The 20,053-nt window shown below is 42.4% G+C and overlaps 1 protein-coding gene across 1 annotated transcript in view; it reads left to right on the forward strand.

Annotated features, from left to right (window-relative positions):
• Positions 1–20,053, forward strand: part of ITGBL1 (integrin subunit beta like 1) — a 136,555-nt gene that overhangs the window by 44,103 nt on the left and 72,399 nt on the right. The gene's annotated exons all lie outside the window — the stretch shown is intronic.

A 20,053-nucleotide genomic window follows, 5' to 3' on the forward strand; every position in this document is an offset into this window, starting at 1 on the left:
GAGTCTAAGAATGACTGGGGGGGTGGAGCTTGCATGCCTTGTGCTGATCAAATTGGCTGCATTGCCTGGGGACTCGCCTTTGCTCAGCGCTTCCCAGCGGAGAGGTGATGGTGGTTTTCCTTGCTGCATCCCCTTTGCCGGGTTGCTGTGCTGTGGGAACCACCGCTTGAGGCTTCGTTTGGCGGCTGGCTGGGCTTTCTGCCTTTGGCTCGGAGGGGCTCAGAATTTGAACATACCTGTGCTCGGAATCGGATGGATACGTCATCGACGGCCCACTCACCCTTGCCGGGAAAAAGGTCTGTCTGGAGTGGGGGCACATGGTGGGGGAAAAGTAAAGGAGCTGGTTGAGTACAATGGCGGGCGGCGATCTCGTGGGAGGGGGGGGCTTTTGGATTTGTTTTGGAGGCTCCTTCGATTGACTGTTATGGAGGAAAGGAAAGAAGCTGGTTGACTAAAATCCCTTATTTTGGCTGCTGATCCCTTATTTTCGAGGCTGCTGGTCCCTTATTTTCAAATCTGTAAGTTGACAGCTATGCATGGACAGCTACTGCCTTGTGTATGTGAAACCTATTATAATATGGTTGCAAGCATGAGACAGCGCCAGTGAATACTAATGGTGTGGTTGAATACCCCTTAACTCATTTCAGGATTGGCTTGGTAATGAACAGCTCTCTCAGTGATCACTTCATAGTGATGGGGAACCAGTCATGGCAGAGAGCTGCTTGGAAATATGACCACTGCTCACAATACAAGGAACTAGAGAGTTTTAGATGGGAACCAACAACCATGTATAACATTGAGGGAGAGGAACAATCCAGAGAGTTGACGCAAAGAGAGGATAATAGCTCTTGGTCAGGTTGCCTGGTCTCATACTTCAAAGCTGTAATGTTTAGTTGGATTTCAGGTTTGGCACGTGGAGGTGAGGAAGCATCATGGGTCTAGTGATGTGAAAGGGTACCTAGAAAATAAGGGGAAGGGTAAGAACTGATGGACTAGACATACTTTATGGGTCAAGATGGCAGTCTAAGTTTACAAGTCAGGTTCTCCATACACTTGAAAACCACACATTAAACTATGTTGTTAATGTTTAGTCATTTCCAATTCTTTGCTATGTAAAGGTAAAGGGACCCTTGACCATTAGGTCCAGTCATGACCGACTCTGGGGTTGCAGCGCTCATCTCGCTTTATTGGCCGAGGGAGCTGGCCTACAGCTTCCGGGTCATGTGGCCAGCATGACTAAGCCGCTTCTGGCGAACCAGAGCAGCACATGGAAATGCCGTTTACCTTTCCGCCGGAGCGGTACTTATTTATCTACTTTGATGTGCTTTCGAACTGCTAGGTTGGCAGGAGCAGGGACCGAGCAACGGGAGCTCACTCCGTCGCAGGGATTTGAACCACCGACCTTCTGATCTTCAAGTCCTAGGCTCTGTGGTTTAACCGACAGCGCCACCCGCGTCCCTCTTTGCTATGTATGTCAGCATAAATATAGATCAGGTGTATGTTTGTCTCCTTTACAGTAGTGTCTGTTCTTCTGTCTACCTACTTGGTGGTGCTTCTGTGTTTTTTTCTGAGGCAGACCGCAGCTGTCTCTGATTTCTAGTCTCAGGGCGCACATTGATCTGATTGGACACCAACCTCAAAGGTTGTTGGTGATTTTCTTCTTTCCAGTAGTTTTCCAAATTAAGCTTTGCAATATTAGTGAAATGTCAATATAAAGACCATCTGAGAGTAGAGGATGACATTTTCAGATGTAGGGAAAGATCAAAGTAATCCTGCCTACCTCTTGTTGAATCAAAACCTATTTTGTGCCTAATGCATTAGGAGCAATTATTGAAGAACATTTTAACCATGTGAAAATATGTCATTTACAGGATGTCAGTAAGAAAGCTACATCCCAAAGTCCTAGCCAAACAAAACAACCACAGGTTTCATTCCCCCCACTCCATTTTGTCATATAAAATTCGGTTCCTCAGCTAATTCGTTCTCTTATCTTAATGCATCTTCCCCCATTTTGATATGAATGAATGTTCTTGGCAAATTATTGGTAAATCAACAGAAAAGCGAAGCTTAATGAAAAGAACAGAATGGTACGGGATCATGGGTGTTTCCCCCTCCCCTTTCCTTTGCTAAAATTAAATGATAATTTGAGGCTAGTTCTAAAAGGATTATGGTGTTCAGTATGCCTCCTCCACGTGAAATCCTTGGCACTTAAAGTGCAGTGCAGTTCTTGAAAAAGTTTGTACAAAAAAATGTCTTTGTAGAACTTTGTGTTAGTCTTTTAACTATTTCAACACATCAAATGTGGATGCTGGAGTTGTTGGCCATTTCGTGCGGTCCAGCAGGGCTCCTCTAATGTATGGTTAGGATTGGGAGGCATGCAGCCTGATCCTCTGTTCAGTTACTTGAGAGCAAGCCCCTGGAACACGGTCTGGTTTGCGTCAAAGTAAACATCTGTAGGGCAGTGCAAAACATAGGCAGCTTTGTGCCTCCGCACCTGTGCTGCTGGCAGCATTCCTAGAGGTGCATTTATAGTAACTAGAAAAGGGACATTTTCCCCCTCTTGAAAGTGCATTGCATTTTGTTTTTCAAATGAGAGATCAGCATTTTAATGTGGATCTTTAATAACATGCCAGCAAAACCAAAAAACAAATATCTGAGAGAGACAGAGAATCTATATCCATGTATATGTATATATCCTCTCTCTCTCTCTCTCTCTCTCTCTCTCTCTCTCTCTCTCCGCAGATCCTTAAAAGGACACTGCTGAATTTTGCTGAAAAGCATAACTACCACCAGCCAGGGCTGATCCCTTTGTTTAAAGTATGAACCATAACTGTTAATCTTTTCTGGACTCTTCCGCCTAGTGATGTTTGGTGCCAGCAACCTCTGCTTGTTTGTTTATAGCCCACCTTTTCCTCCAAGGGGGATGCGGGTAGTGCTGTGGGTTAAACCACAGAGCCTAGGACTTGCTGATCAGAAGGTCGGCAGTTCGAATCCCCGTGATGGGGTGAGCTCCTGTTGTTCAGTCCCAGCTTCTGCCAACCTAGCAGTTCGAAAGCACGTCAAAGTGCAAGTAGATAAATAGGTACTGCTCTGGCGGGAAGGTAAACAGCGTTTCCGTGCGCTGCTCTGGCTCGCCAGAAGTGGCTTAGTCATGCTGGCCTCGTGACCCGGAAGCTGTACGCCGGCTCCCTCGGCCAGTAAAGCGAGATGAGCGCCACAGCCACAGAGTCGGCCACGACGGGACCTAATGGTCAGGGGTCTCTTTACCTTTACCCTTCCTCCAAGGAGTTCAAGGTCGTTCCACATGGTTCTACCACTCCTCATTTAATCCCCAAAACGACCCGGCAATGGCCTTCAGAAGTGATCTCCTCCTGCTGTAGAAGAGAAAGGTGCAAGCTGGTGATGCCGTGCCTCTTTTCTTTTTGTTACAAAAGAAACAAATAAACATGGGAAAGTACATATAGCATCTCAATTTTTTATTCATAGAGCCATTCTCACAGTTCCTTTACATTTTGTATGGGACACTATCATCATAGACATCATACGTTGGGGTGGGCAGAGAGAGAGAGGGATGGAGAGATAAATGGGAGGGTAATGTTCTTTCGTTCTGTTGTACAGCGTTTGTTTAGGGTATTGTTATCAGTATCACGTGGTCCTTTATTTGTACATTTATCTATTTTTATTGGCATTGTGAGAGATTAGGGGGTCCAGAGCCTGGTGGTTGCATTCAGCTGCTTGCAATGCAGTTTGTTTTGTATGTGTGAGTGGGGAGTTGTTGGGTCAGCTTAGCCATATTGTTTCATATGCTGCTGTGGGGGATAGGACTTGTTGTGTGGTATACATGATAGAGGAAAACCTTATTTTAGTCTCAGTCGGGGATGATCTGTTGCTGAAACAACCTTCCAAACTCACCCCACTAGGAGTTCTACATGGATCTCCCTCTCCTAAATGCCGTATGTTGACTTGCCCAGAACCCTCTTGTCTTCTGGAGCCACAATGACTTGCTCTCACTTCTTTCACCAGCAGAGGCAAGGGCAAAATATGAACTTCCTGAGCTTGCTCAGTAGGTTTTTACCATACCAGCAGAAGACCTATCTATCCAGTATCCTGTATTCTGTAGTGGCAGATACCTCCCCACCCCCATGTTTCCCAGCAATTGGTATTCAAAGGCATGTTGCCTCCGTGGAGATTGTAGATCAAGTACTAGCAAGACTAGCAGTCATTGAAAGCTTTATCCTTCATGAACATGTAGCCTGGAGGTGGCGTAGTGATTAGACACAGACTGGGACCGAGGTCATCAAGTGATGATAATAGGGCTCATTTGGGATCCAGCAGATCCTGGGGCCAGCCCAGCCATTCCCCTGGAAAAACCCATTTTGGGGTTTTCCACCCACTTCATTTTCAGACCCTCCAAATGTCCCCATTTTCCAGGGACAGTTCCAAATTTACAGAAGCCGTCCCGGTTTCTGATTTGATCCCAGAATGCCTCGCTTTTCCTTAGGACGTCCTTATTTTCATCGGAGAAATGTTGGAGGGTATGAAGTTATGTGACCGCCCCCCCCTCCCAGCCAAGGTGATAAGTACCGTAACTATACAATCTTTAGAAGACATCTGAAGGCAGCCCTGTACAGGAAAGGTTTTTTTTTGTTTGTTTTAATGTTCAATGTTTTATTATGTTTTTATATAAGCTGGAAGCAGCCCAGAGTGGCTGGGGCAAACCAGTTAGATCGGCGGGGTAGAAATATTATTATTATTATTATTATTATTATTATTATTATTATTATTATTAAACAGGATATCCTATTTTCACGGGAGAAATGTTGGAGGATATGTATTTTCAAGAAGCAGAACAGAGAGATACACACCAGCAGAATAATGCTAGCATCGCTGCATAGGCAGAGTCTGTTCTGAGATGGGCAGAGGGAGACCATCACCACCCCATCCAAACCTCTTGATGGATCAGGAGTTTGGATTGCACCTTAAATCAGTGGCCATCATCACATGTTAAGGATAAATATGTATGTGCCTTAGGTAGGCTTACAGACTCTAGCTACTTTTATTTTAGGTTAGCTTTTATTGTGCATTAAGAAAGTTTTTCAGTCACTCAGAAGCTACATTATTGCAGCTTAAAGATAATAGTAATATACATTGAATTTCAGTTTTAGAATGGTACTTCCCTTTGCTATTGCAAAAGTATTAACTGTGAAGAATATTGCACAAACCAGATTTATTTGAATTGTGAAAACTTTTAATCTCGAAACCAATAGGACACAATTTATTAACAAAAAGGAAATGCTGAGATAGCTTTGCTTGAGACGTCCAAAGCAACAAGAGTGATCTGAACATTCAACACCTTGGTTTTTTTTAAAGTGTGCAGTATGTGTACTTTCCCATCAGACACCCATGGAGATGATTAAAAGAAAGTAATTATATTAATTGGAGTTCAAAGTGGGAGCTTTTAAGAGCTGCATTCTCCATCATCTATTTATTGCGCTGCATATGAATTGTTAAACCAAACCGCTAAAGAGAATTAGATTCCCCACTCCATGAGTCCTTTGTTAAAATATACATCGAAACTTACTCCAGAACGGAAGTGCACTAGCTTTAGCACTATTTAAATTAACTTGAATATTTTCAACAGAAATTGATCAAGTAAGAAAACCATGTTTTAAACTATTTAGTTCCAGAAAGACATCTACTTCTGCTTCATTGACTATGCAAAAGCCTTTGACTGTGTCGACCACAGCAAACTATGGCAAGTTCTTAAAGAAATGGGAGTGCCTGATCACCTCATCTGTCTCCTGAGAAATTTCTATGTGGGACAAGAAGCTACAGTTAGAACTGGATATGGAACAACTGATTGGTTCAAAATTGGGAAAGGAGTACGACAAGGCTGTATATTGTCTCCCTGCTTATTTAACTTATATGCAGAATTCATCATGCGAAAGGCTGGGCTGGATGAATCCCTAGCCGGAATTAAGATTGCCAGAACAACAACCTCAGATATGCAGATGACACAACATTGATGGCAGAAAGTGAGGAGGAATTAAAGAACCTTTTAATGAGGGTGAAAGAGGAGAGCGCAAAATATGGTTTGAAGCTCAACATCAAAAAACGAAGATCATGGCCACTGGTCCCATCACCTCCTGGCAAATAGAAGGGGACGAAATGGAGGCAGTAAGAGATTTTACTTTCTTGGGCTCCATGATCACTGCAGATGGCGACAGCAGCCACGAAATTAAAAGACGCCTGCTCCTTGGGAGAAAAGCAATGACAAACCTAGACAGCATCTTAAAAAGCAGAGACATCACCTTGCCAACAAAGGTCTGTATAGTTAAAGCTAGGGTTTTCCCAGTAGTGATGTATGGAAGTGAGAGCTGGACCATAAAAAAGGCTGATCGCCGAATAATTGATGCTTTTGAATTATGGTGCTGGAGGAGACTCTTGAGAGTCCCATGGACTGCAAGAAGATCAAACCTCTCCATTCTGAAGGAAATCAGCCCTGAGTGCTCACTGGAAGGACAGATCCTGAAGCTGAGGCTTCAATACTTTGGCCACCTCATGAGAAGAGAAGACTCCCTGGAGAAGACCCTGATGTTGGGAAAGATGGAGGGCAGAAGGAGAAGGGGACGACAGAGGATGAGATGGTTGGATAGTGTTCTCGAAGCTACCAACATGAGTTTGACCAAACTGCGGGACGCAGTGGAAGACAGGAGTGCCTGGCGTGCTCTGGTCCATGGGGTACGAAGAGTCGGACATGACTAAACGACTAAACAACAACAACAAATGTATTGGTGTTAACGAATGGAGGCATTATCACCTAGCCATTTAATGCAATCACATTTCCATATACTGTTTGAATAAATGCATATGAACACGTGGAATAGTCTTATACTGAAACAAACTGTTGATCGCTGGTCTATGGCTCCTTGCAATAGAAAACTGATTTTGTTATATGGCACAAGTAGACAGGAGAAGATTGGAACCAGTTCTCATGCTTGCTAGCCAAGGATCTCATTCCAGGGGAGAGGAAGATGATATGCATATGAAGAACATGTGAATTTAAGAAGTTCCTGGTGAATCAGGCTGATGGCCCATCTAGTCCAGCATCCTAGTGGCTAACCAGATATCTGATTGTCAGTGTTGACATGAGATATATGGGTGTGAGGGTGGGGCTGCAGTGGAGTGTATGAAATCTGAGTAAACATTTCATTCAGAATTCTATGCACCTCTATATTTTTAAAGTGTATTTTTAAATGACCATGTTTGTACAGCAGTTAAATATGCTTGTACAGTGATTCATATATTTGCAGGGCAAAGCCTTGCGTGGTGAATTTGCAATCATCCATATGTATAAGGTTTCTAATGTTTGGTTAACCTCAGTTAACCCTGCGAGTGAAATCCAGTCCTGCCTTCCCAGTTGCACAATGCCTTCTGATGCAGCAGAGATGTCCACTAACATAGGAGAAGGAGAGGTGATTCTTGTCAAGTCCCCCTGCTGTTTCAGCTCCCTGTGTCTTCTGCAAAACTGGAGGGACCTTTCAGAACCATGTGGAAGGTGGTGCAGAAGGTGCAGAAGAAGGGGAAATTTGAAATAATTGTTTCCCTTTCCCTTATGTTAGCTGATTCTTCAATTAGATCAAAAGTCATTCCATGAGCAGAATGGTGACATTGGATTTCACCCTGTGCAACTTATTTCCAGTCCTGGCTTTCCTATCCTATAATGTTGCATTGAAAGGCAGCCTCTTCTAAACTTTATGGTGAATTGGCAGTGGGTTGAAAGGGAAGAGGGCGATTTTGATAGATTTTATCAGCAAGATTTGTTGTTTTTTAAACATCAGCTTTTGCATTTCCTGAATACTCTGATACATTTATTTGCTTTAAAAACATATCAATATTTTTAAAAAGTGTTATTTGAGAGAAAATATGTTTAAAAATAAATCTAAATATCTTAAATGCAAATTTCCAGGCAGATTTTCTTTTCTTTCTTTTTAAAGTGCAGATTAATGTGGAAATGCAACAGAATGGGCTGATGAGTGGATATATGAATTCTGCATGTCCTAGAAACAGGCTGGTTTGTCTGTTCCCTCTTCTCTCTCATTTCCACGAGGATAAGTTTTTAGCTTCTGTTTGTGGTTTTGAACAAACCACAGTTTCTCATATCTGAATGTGGAAAACGGTGGTTTGTTTGCAGGTGGTTCACAAAACAAGATCCAAAATAGCAGTTTGAGCATAGTTTGATTAAAGTATGGTTTGAACAAACCACAGTTTCCAGTGTTTGGACATGAAAAAGGAAGGCGAGGGGAGCAGAGTTGCACCTGCTCATTTGTGTAATGCTGCTAATGTTTTAGCATTATTCTGAGCTGAGTCAATATCAGGGTCACTTTTTGCTGCATAGAATGGGCACAGTCTAGCGCAAATTACTCACTTTTCAGCCCCATTGATTTCAGGAGGAAAGTTAAGAAGTATGCTTAGCTCTTTCCCACTAAATCAATGGTGCTTAAAAGTGTTTAACTTCAGGCTGAATTGTGCTGGAAGTTTCCTCAGCTTTCCCTAATTAATTTCCATTCAGGAAATATGTATTATCTGTGTGCTAAAATGTACATAGGGAAGAACAACTTGAAGGAACAGATTACCTCGACTATGCCACCCACACCTGCATAACGTTCTTTAGACTTTGAGTATAAAGTACACTGTTTCTTGCGGAGAAAATAAAACAATCTGTTCTTTTTCATCCATCACACTCTCCTCATTTGACTTCTTCCTGGTGTCTTTTCCCACCATCAGCCCTAGAGAAGTAAAAATAAACTTAATTTCAGTTTGTAGTGCAATGTAACCTCTGATATTTCAAAAGCATATAATCCATGTGCTGATTGCTCTTTGTTTCACTGCACGCCAATCTGCAAATTCCCTCGGTGTAAGACCTGCCCCTACCTGCTAGCTGCTATTATTATTTATATGGACTGGGGCTCTTTTTTCCTCCTTCCTTTGTGTTAAAGCTGGCAGTGTTTATTCTGCGACCACAGTATCAGCACCTGCTCTGCCATGGTGACAATTTTCTACCACCCCCACCTTGTCTGTCTTCCTATACAGCTGGTTCTAATTTCATTTGAGGCTTTCTCCCTCCTCTTCTCTCTCCCCCTCAACCCGCAAACGATTCCTTTTCCAGATGAACACTGTGTACAGCCTGACAGCATCAGGTCTGTGAGCGTTGCCAGCAGAGAATTCTTCCCATCACACACACAACTGCACTTGCCATCATAGGCTCAGTGTGAAAGTATGTAGAATCATGCATTCACCAAAGTCCAGCCATTAACAGATGGCTGTACTGCCTCGCATTGTGGCAGTTTGCCACAATGAGTGCAAGCCATCCTCTGCACAAACACACTCCCCTGTTTCTTTCCTTCCTCCTGTGCATGCACACAAGCTACATTTCCCATATCCTCAACCAGTTCTACTCCACTGCTAAGCAGGTGTAACTTCACTTAGTGATGGCAAAGGGCTGGATGGGGATATGGCACAAGCCTTCTATGTGAGCATCCTGATGAAGGAGAGGAGAAACAAAACTCAGTACATACCTATGAAGCTTTTTCTACACACACACACACACACACACACACACACACACACATCCTGTGTGATGCATCTCATGATGTGAGAGTGCATAATTTTACCTGGAACACAGAGCAAGAACTGGATTCTCTGTCTACTTCAGGCTTTCACACCCTGTGACCAACCTAGCTGAAGGCATCTCACAAGTCATATATAGAGCTCAAATTCCTGGTTTCCTTGCTTGCCTGGAACTGCAAAAGCAGGGTTTTCTGGCAACTGATGGTTCCGGATAATGGTTGTTGGGACTGCATTTGGTTTGGGGGCAGGACAATTTGAACAGACCTGTGTAACCCTGAAGAAGAGTAACAAGACCCTGTTTGACAAGATCCAGTTGCCCTTTTCCACTTGTGGCTTATTCTTCTCCCCATGCGCTCTCCTGCGTTGCTTCCGCACTTGCTGTTTTTGTCTGGCATTCCCAACCTTGCCAACTTCTTTCATTCCAGATTCCTCCCCCATCCATGTTTTGATAATTTCTTTGCCCCCAGGCCTGATTTCTGACACCCCCACCCCTGCTTTAAACTGCACTGCCAACTCATCCACTGGGAACTGGCAAAGAACTACCAGATATTTTTGGGTCTGCTATGACTTATTAGAAGCTTCCTTCTTTCAGCTCCTGTCTCTAATTACTTTCTGATTGCCTGGCCCTGGCGTTACTGATCAGTTGCCACTTAATTAGTCAATTCCTGTTCCTTACAGGGACTTGACTATTAATTTCCTTGTTTCCTGTTGTTGGTGTTATTGTTGTTGTTTATTTGAAACAGTTCCATTTTGTCCACACCCACATAAATTAATGAAAGAAACTCAGTAAGTAAGCACACACTCTGTGGAAAGAAGGAATTTACTCCCGAAGATGTCATACTGGATACTGATAGCATTTGCCAGTAATGTTGTGACTATGTTGAACAGGAAGCAATTAAAGGCAGAAGCCACAAGATGAGATCTTCCCATTAAAGTTGTAGGAAAGCAATGCCTTAGGAGGGCTAACAAGTTCTATTGTGGAAACCATCTTCCTCTCAAGCCCTGCACTCCCTGCTTTTACGGAGAAAAGGAAGCATTAAACTTGTGCCCTTGGAATGGGGAAAACCTTCTCAGATGCTCAGAGTCTACAGCTTCCACCATCTCTGATCATTGGTCATGCTGGCTCAGGCTGACGGGAGCTGGAGTCCAGCAACATCTGGAGGGTCATAGATACTTCATCCCTGTTGTACACCATGATAAGAAGCAAAGGAGGATAGGACCCATCTGCCTTTAATACTTGTGCAAAGCAGAGTTTCATCAGGGTCCAGTTTTCTCACTCCAGCTTCACATGCTGCACTGCCAGCGGCCAGATTTATTTCCTCTATGCAATTATGAAAGGTGTCAGAGCCCTGCCCTCCATTGTGTACGTGATCGCCCTTCATGAGGAAAATGTGAGGACGTGAGAGGTGTGTGTGTGTTTTCTCACTGAGCAATGGCAATGGAACATCTCTCTTTCCTACGCGCTATTCAAGTATTCAGAAACGTGTGCTGTTTCTCATAGATGGAATTATTCAACTAAGAAGCGAGCAGAATGAGGTCTGCTTGTGCAATGGCACTTCCCACCTGCTTTGCTTCCCCTTAGTCTCCCCAAATCTGCTCTGGAGGTTTGAGAGAACCTAGAATGGGGTGAGAGGAAGGAGGAGAGGAGAGATCGTTCCATTGGGCAAGCATAAATGCTTTGCTGACAGAACAGCCTCCTTAGCGCTATTTTGAATAGTTGTGTTTTCAGGCTCTTGTCCTTGACTTGGTTTTTTATACTCTGTTTTTATTCCTTGCATTATCTATTAAGTCACATTGGGTCTGTTATAGGAAAATCCTTGGGCTCACTTGGATTACCAAACAAAGACACCAGCCAGGAATAGAGGACCCAAACAGCAGCCAGTAGGTCTGGTCTTTATTTTTTTAAAAAACCTGTTGCAACAGGACTTCCACCCACCACATGGGAGAAGCAGGAAGAAGCTCAGAACACAGGATGGCTCCCACTTTTATCAGTTTTACAAAGATACCCACAACACCCCTAAAATCACATCATGGATACATCACACATACATCACAAATTGGGAGGGTCTGGTGAAAGAAACCTGAGCATCAGGTTTGTCCCCATCCTTCCCTTGACCTCCACCTCACACCCATCAAGTGAGACAAAAGAAATATTTACAAGTTCCTGGTTTCCCAGGCCAAGTTAATCACACCTCTTCACCCCAACCCAGTTTCTAATCCATTCCTGGGTGGTTTGCCATTGTCCATGGGGTGACTGCCTGTCTGGCACCCATTTGCCAGGATGCTAGTGCTTATCTCTTGTGCAAGAGGCTGCTGTGTACCTGATCCCAGTTTCAGGGATTATGGCTGCCCACACCCCAGACCCCCATTGGTAGCCATTCCTATCCTGAACAGAACAAAGTTGGAATGGCACAAATCCATTCTGGAGTGATTTTATGTGACTTTCTAAAGTTTTCCCAGTGAGCCAGTACGTTGTTGTTGTTGTTGTTGTTGTTGTTGTTGTTGTTTAGTCATTTCCGAGTCTTCATGACCCCATGGACCAGAGCACGCCAGGCACTCCTGTCTTCCACTGCCTCCTGCAGCTTAGTCAAACTCATGTTCGTAGCTTCGGACAACACTGTCCAACCATTTCGTCCTCTGTCATCCCCTTCTCCTTGTGCCCCCTATCTTTCCCAACATCAGAATCTTTTCCAGGGAGTCTTCTCTTCTCATGAGGTGGCCAAAGTATTAGAGCCTCAGCTTCAGGATCTGTCCTTCCAGTGAGCACTCAGCCTGATTTCCTTAAGAATGGATAGGTTTGATCTTCTTGCAGTCCATGGGACTCTCAAGAGTCTCCTGCAGCACCATAATTCAAAAGCATCAATTCCTTGGCGATCAGCCTTCCTTATGGTCCAGCTCTCACTTCCATACATCACTACTGGGAAAACCATAGTGAAGAAATAAGAGAGACGATACGGGAGTTGAATACAAGTGAGCTGTGCAGGCACAAGCTAACTTTGAGCTACACAGAGCCTCTTTTTATTAGCAAGATATGCAAAACCATCAAGATACATTCAGGGCTTTGCCCTTTACACTTATCCAATCCTGAGCTCCCTGCCTAGTTATCTACGCAACTTGCTCCACCACATCATGCTTCCATTGCAGGGGAAAATACCTTTGCAAAGGAGGTAAAGGTCAGGGCATGGAACACCGCTGAGGAGACAAAAGGTCAAAGAGTGGACATGGCGGCTAGACAAGCTGTGGCTTGTCTTATGCTGTGGGGAGGGTGTGTCCCTACACATAGCTTTAACTATACAGACCTTTGTCGGCAAGGTGATGTCTCTGCTTTTCAAGATCTGTCTAGGTTTGTCATCGCTTTTCTCCCAAGAAGCAGGCATCTTTTAATCAGCGAATTGTTACATTTTGTAATGTGCAGCAGAGGCCCTTTGAATAGAGATAGGAAAAACTGTGATGAAGTGTTTTGTGGGGACATTTGCCGAAGCGACTGTGTTGATTTTGGTAGTTGGGGTGTGTGTGTATGATATCTGCTGGAGGAGCAACCCCCCCAATCTTTACATAAATTCCTGCAAGAGGTCACTTTGTGTGAGAAACACAACTAAATGCTAATGCTAATAAAGATGGGGATGGGCGAGAGGGGAGAGGAGCCGTGTACTTGCACATCCATCCCTGCACATGTGGTGTTTTCCCAATGCTGTCCATAGATGGAGGTCTTCTGTCATGGTTCAGCCTGCTGAAGGCACATAGGCTATCCCTCCTGGTGTCTGCTCACAGGTACAGCCTGCATGTCTTCAGCAGGCTGCCCAATGAAGACTTACCCTCATTGTGTGGACAGGGTTAGGGAGGGACTAGTGGACAATGCAGAGGTGGGCAAATGTCTAACCCCAACCTTCACCCCCACGTGGATCTGAACTCCTGAATAAGACTGGTGATTGTTCCCAGACATGGATCCTGCCAATGTTTACGTTTGATAAGGGTGAGCAAAGAGAATTTTTATCCTCTTTACATCAATCATCCCTTATTTCTTTACTGCTTAAGTTTTGTTTTTGATGTTTGCTTTTGTTATGAGAAGTGTTATGATCTGTCTGGAAAGCAATGAAATCTAGAATCATTCTCATATTGTCTGGAAGAGAGTAAATTGCCAATAAAGACAACTCTCTTGTTCTTCCTCTTATTAATTTGGCTCCAGGGAGCTGACTGACATTTTCTAGTTTCTGGCAAACAGTCCTGAGAAATGGTTGTTTTTGGGAAAATATTGTACAGTGGTACCTCGGGATAAGTAATTAATTCGTTCTGGAGGTCCGTTCTTAACCGGAAACTGTTCTTAACCTGAAGCAGCATTTTAGCTAATGGGGCCTCCCACTGCCACTGCACCGCCGGAGCACGATTTCTGTTCTCATCCTGAAGCAAAGTTCTTAACCTGAAGCACTATTTCTGGGTTAGCGGAGTCTGTAACCTGAAGCGTATGTAACCCGAGGTATCACTGTACTGTGAAAGAATGTGGATAATAATTTTACCACACATCTGGCTCTGATGCATGGTTAATGTCTTCTTAAGCCTTGATCAGGGGTATGGAACCACAGCCCCTCCAGATATTGTTGGCCTGCAACACCCATCAAAGGAAAAAACATGGCTAGTAAAATTACGTGGTTAAAAAACAAACCCAGTAAAGAGTAGCTTGCCTACCTCTAAAGAGGGCTAGTGGTGATTCACTAGCTGTTGTTTAATCATTTAGTCATGTCCGACTCTTCGTAGCCCCATGGACCAGAGCACGTCAGGCACTCCTGTACTCCATTGCCTCCTGGAGTTTCCTCCTATTCATGCTGGTAGCTTCGAGAACACTGTCCAACCATCTTGTCCTCTGTCGTCCCCTTCTCCTTGTGCCCTCAATCTTTCCCAACTTCAGGGTCTTTTCCAGGGAGTCTTCTCTTCTCATGAGGTGGCCGAAGTATTGGAGCCTCAGCTTCAGCTTCACTAGTAGCAAACATCTATAAAGGAAAGACTAACTTCTCCTGATGACACACTCCTGTGGATGTAGTTTTAAGAAAGACAGAAGCAATCACTTCATATGTCAGACTCCACTTTCTGCAGGAATTAAATTACACAGATCTACATCACAACTGACCCTAGGATGTGAATGATAATATTTGTCATTAATCATTCCTTCCTCAAAGTGACAAAAAACTTATCTTACTTGTAATCTTCTTTGTTTAAAAATACATTTTCTGGTAGAAGGGTAAATAGCTAATTCGTTTTGCATTTATGCTCCTTTCGTATGCAGGCAAATCCAGAATGGCTTTAATATTAATTCAAGGACCCTTGGTGTGAGGAGCACTAGATTTTGTCAAGACATACTTTTCTTTCTAGATTATATGCCAAAAGTCTTAAAGAGTGCTGCCTGTCATCAGAATGCTGTCGTTCCCAGAGTTTTCCGTTTTGACTCTGACTATAATTATAATTATAATTATAATTATTTGAGGCAATGGTGGGGAAACTGAGGTCCTCTAGGCCTGATCCTCAGAACACGCCCCACAACTTCTCCCCAGAACACACAACTCACTGACTCTCCAAGTGTTCTTTTCTGGGTGGAATGCAAGAAGGTCTTGTATCACTTTTCATAAACTGAATTTCAAGCAACACAGCATTAAACTCCATATAGATAAGACTCACTTGTGTTATATTGAAAGGGAAATGGTCAGAAACATAGGTCAGAGCTCCAAATTAAAACCAGATGTTGCAGGAGGGTGTGTCTTCGTAGGAAATTGTCGGAGAAATTGTTTAGTTAGTTTCTCTTTCATTGTGCTCATTTAAGCCTTTACAGCTTGTAATCCACTTTCATGAGACTTTGAACAGATTGTTCAGCCAAGAAATAGGTGGATGAGTGGAGAGGGCAGTGTTGTTTTAAGTGTGATTCCATTACCCTTCAGGAATTCCTGGAAAACTGGCAGCATATCTTTTCTGGACAGCTACTACATTGGTGGACTGCCAGTTCCTGCAAATGAACTGTATCATGCTCCCCATATTGTGCACTCGTGCTTTCAAATGTACTTAAAAGCCATATAGTACCATTGTGCACTCCACTCCTCCCACTCCATGAGGATAGCTATTATTTAGTATTGTTGTTTATAAATTATTTGATAGCATTGTTATGCATGGCAGTACACAGGGACATGGCAGTGAAACCTCCTAGCATTCCGCAGTCCATCCATATAGTTTGACTATGAATTTCACAACTCCAAGCCAATGATTTGTCAAAGGCACTCGCTTCCATCCTGCCAGCCTCTAAGCTATTGCCCCACACCTTTTTTGGGGGGCGGGCGGAAATCACCATTTTAGGATCTACATAACATATACACTACTCTGCGGCAGACAGCTGAGAACAACACATTAGGAGCTGTTGAGATAAACTGAAATGCTAGTCAGGTGTTGACCCCCGAATGATGAGCCATGATTCATTCCTTGCAGTTTAAGTAACACTATTTTAATGGCACCTGTTTTGGGTATCTGTTGCAGTGCCCACCCCACCAATAAATGGCACTCTGGCATTCATATTTCCAAGTGCAGCTACATTTTTCTTTTCTTGCTTTGTTGATTCCATGACTAATCAAAAGAGGGCGGAAAGAGATATCAGTTTCAAATGTTTCGTTTCTTTTTGAAGGAAACAAAATGATTTTACTAATACAAAACCCTAGATTTTATATATAGATTTATGCATGAATAGCCCATCTGAAACGATGGTTTCCTTTATTAGTCATAAGCTCTTTCTTAAAGAAAATGTTTTTATTAAAGATTTTCTTGGGTTACAAAAGTACATACAGTGCCTCTGCTTTCAGATCATAAATCCCTTTCTACAGCTCGGTTATATTCGATATGAGACATTAATGTTGTAGACAGTATAAGGCTGAGGGGGAGAGAGTGGGGTAGTAAACTTTCAGTCTTTTGCATAGTATATGCACAGGTTTTTGTGTCAGCATCACGTGGGTAGGTTCTCCGTCTATTCATTTATTAGTTTTCATTGGTGGTGAGAGAGATTGGGGGGCCTTCAGTTGACTGCAGTGAGTTTTATTTGCGTGTGTGAGGGGGTGGTGTCACTCCTGTGACAGATGCTGTTGAACTACTACTCCCATCAACCCTAGCAAAGCACAACCAGTGGCCAGGGATGATGGAAGTGGTAGTTCAGCAACACTGGGAGACTAAAAGTGTCTCCACAACTATTTTACAGGAAGGAACAGAATATAAAATCTGAGGAATAATAGCCATTCAGGGGAAAAACCCCACACCTGTGCAAGGAATGCTACAAAACCATTTCAGGCCTCGGAGTATGAATTTTTCTAATATATATAGAATTTGTCCTTTAGAGTAAATAATATTCAAGATCATCCATGCAAATTCTTTATGACAAACCTATGATGAGAATTCCTCCCCCTCTGTGTTTCTATGCCAGCATTATCCGCCAGAGGGCAACATTTTAATTTTTTTAAATCCACAGCACTTCTCTTTTCTTTCTTCTGAAAAAAGGATTGATAATTTTATTCATTGTATGCAACAAGGTTTGCTAACAACAACAACAACCTGAAGTTTTCCCTCACATCAGCATTACAAATCAATGTCGTTAGTTTTGTGTGTTGTTTTGTGCTCAGAAGTAAGCACCATATAAGAGTACTGGCACCTCATTTTTAAAAGATTCTTTTTTCTACTTGATATAAGCATAAGTAATATGTTGTCAATGTTAATCAGAATATTTTTATATAAAAGAACCTTCTAATAATATACAAAACAAAAAAAATTGTAGGATTAACCTTTATCAGGAAGGTTAATCTGAGCATCCAGAATCTTGTTAGATTTGTCCTCACATTTGCTGGTTTGTTTATTAATTTATTATGCATCCTTCCTTTCCACCAAATGATGCTCAAGGCAGCTAGCAGCAAAAATATAAATAGTATAAACTGCAATAAAATAAAATAAGGCAGATAAAACGTCAATAAAAGTCAGCTTATGGTTGCAAATTGTCAACACTGGTTCAGAGGAAAGAGAATTTTCCAATAGTGTGGTGGCGATTTGCTAATCCCTGTGTGATGATCCTAATATTAATATTATGTGTGTACCCACCCCCAGAAACACACTCTTTTTGTGCAGGCAGTCTGGCTCAGTGGATTATTTTGAAATTCTCCGAGTTAGGTGAAGATGCTTTATTCCATCTCTCTCAAAGCTGGACAATAATTACAGAACTCTCCCATTTTCTCATTCTCTTTTCTGACTTCTAAATCCTCTGTGATTCAAGAGAGGATCAATCAAAAATGATTTCTTAAGCTATTCCATGAAGCACTTTTCAGATTCTGATAAGCTCTTTTTTGAATCATTCTCTGGTTCATAAAAAAAGATACTAATGAGACCAATTTAATTACCATACCAGCTGCTACTCCTTTTTTATTCTTCCTGTATAGTGCAGAAAAGAATTCAATGTTTTAAGTCCTTTCACCTGCATACTGAAAACCCCACATATTTTAATATGTGTATAAATTATAAAAGCTGACTAGTACCCCACATGTTTTGTTCCTGTTGTCTGGAGATGTAAAGAGATTAACTGTGTGAGTGAAAAATCATGGTGCTTTATAAACATATTAGAGCAGCGGTTTGGAACTTCTGCTCCATGGGCCTAAACAGGCCTGCCTAGATTTCCCAATTTTGCCCATGAGGTAATCTTGGCACCAACAACGCTCAGAGTTGGTGGCCAATTTCAAGACCACTGCTGAGGAGCTTTTAATCTTTAAACTAGACTTGGACGGGATAGCCCAAGAGAACAAAGAAAAGGCTGGCCATGAATTGGAAAGTAATGAAAATGGTGATGGAGGAAGGATGGAGCCAATGTGTTCATCCACATTCTCCCCTAAATATATTTACAGTCACCTAACTGTGATGCCCGCATAGGGCTTCAATTACTATTTTGAATAAAATCAAACCACTACTCCAAGTTCACAGCTATGTTTTTATAGGTTCCTTTATTTTAAAACAATCCTTTCTTTCCCCATTTTTGGCCGTTGTGTAATAATGTTTTTGATTAATGCTTATCTCCATTGACTGTGAGGGATTAAGGCTGCCTGACCAGCAGCTAAAGGAGATTACGAAGGCTAGGCTGCTAAATTGATGTTTAAGGAACAAGGTAGCTGGGAGGGAGAACGTCTTTCACACTTTTGTTTGGCGCTTCTTTTATTCCATGAAGATCAAGGGAGATTGAGCTCTTAATTCACCAGGGGGACTGGAATAGAAGGCAGCTAAATTGTGATATTTTTATTGTATTAAAAAGAGATTGATGGAAGGGTGGTGGTGTGGTTTTTTTTTTAAAATAAAAACTAATATTAGTGGATACTTATATTTATGGACCAATTCAAGCCACAATTGACCACCAGTGAAAGGGTGTGTGTGGAGGGGGGGCGGTGGCTGAGATACCTTTAAGATACCTTTATAATTTTTTTAAAAAATGTCACTCTTTTTCTGCAATCTTTTCACTTTGCTAGGTGGAGAGGAGGGTATAAAACTGTCAAAGTCTTATTTTTGAGGCGAGTATGGTACTTAACCTACAGAATTAAACATTTCTTAAATGTGAAGCTAGTGTGGAATCTTTGGACAATCTGGAGAAATAAAAAATAATACTTTTTTTAAATGTTACTCATTATTAACATAAGCATTACTCAGGAAGAGGGGCTACACTCCCCCAGTACTCAATTGTCATGGATATGCCTAACTTGGTACATGTGAGTATGCTTATGTTTAGGGAAGATGATATTAGTTTTATAACTTTATAACTTCTAGTCTTATGGCCATAATGATATACTCATGTTAAAAGTTACACCCTTAAAAAAAATTATCTTGACATCTTGTCCCTTGGAACAACTTGGAATATGAATGGTGAACTCCTAGATCTCTGTAAGTCAAGCAACACATAGACCTTTCAACATTGGATACCACCCTGTAAGTTCCAAGCACCATGGAGCACCATGTGACCTGGGGACCATGTGAATTTTCTGTTGGTGCATAAGCATTCTTCCATCTCCTCATCCATGGATGCATGGAGACTTAGAACTTACGAGAGACATGAGTACTTCCTCTGATATACCCATCCCACTCTTACTTGTTAGCCAGGTTGCATGAAGGTGGTGAGAGAGCCATGCATTTCTGCTTGGGTGACAAATAAATTCATCTGCCAAGTAACTAGCTGTGCTAACTCCCAGGGTGGATGCTTACCCTTTTAAAATGGAGCTCAGTAGTGTTAAGTTGCCTGTACCTGACAAATCATTTTTAACAGAAGCCAGGTTAATCAGAAGATGAAAGTGTGGGCTGTTGGTAGGAGTAACTGATTGAAAAGCTCAATAATAGAGTGGCTGGGGAAACCCAGCCAGATGGGCGGGGTATAAATAATAAAATTATT

This window comes from Podarcis filfolensis, assembly GCF_964270895.1.
Source record: "Podarcis filfolensis genome assembly, chromosome: 4".
Classification (NCBI taxonomy): Eukaryota; Metazoa; Chordata; class Lepidosauria; order Squamata; family Lacertidae; genus Podarcis; species Podarcis filfolensis.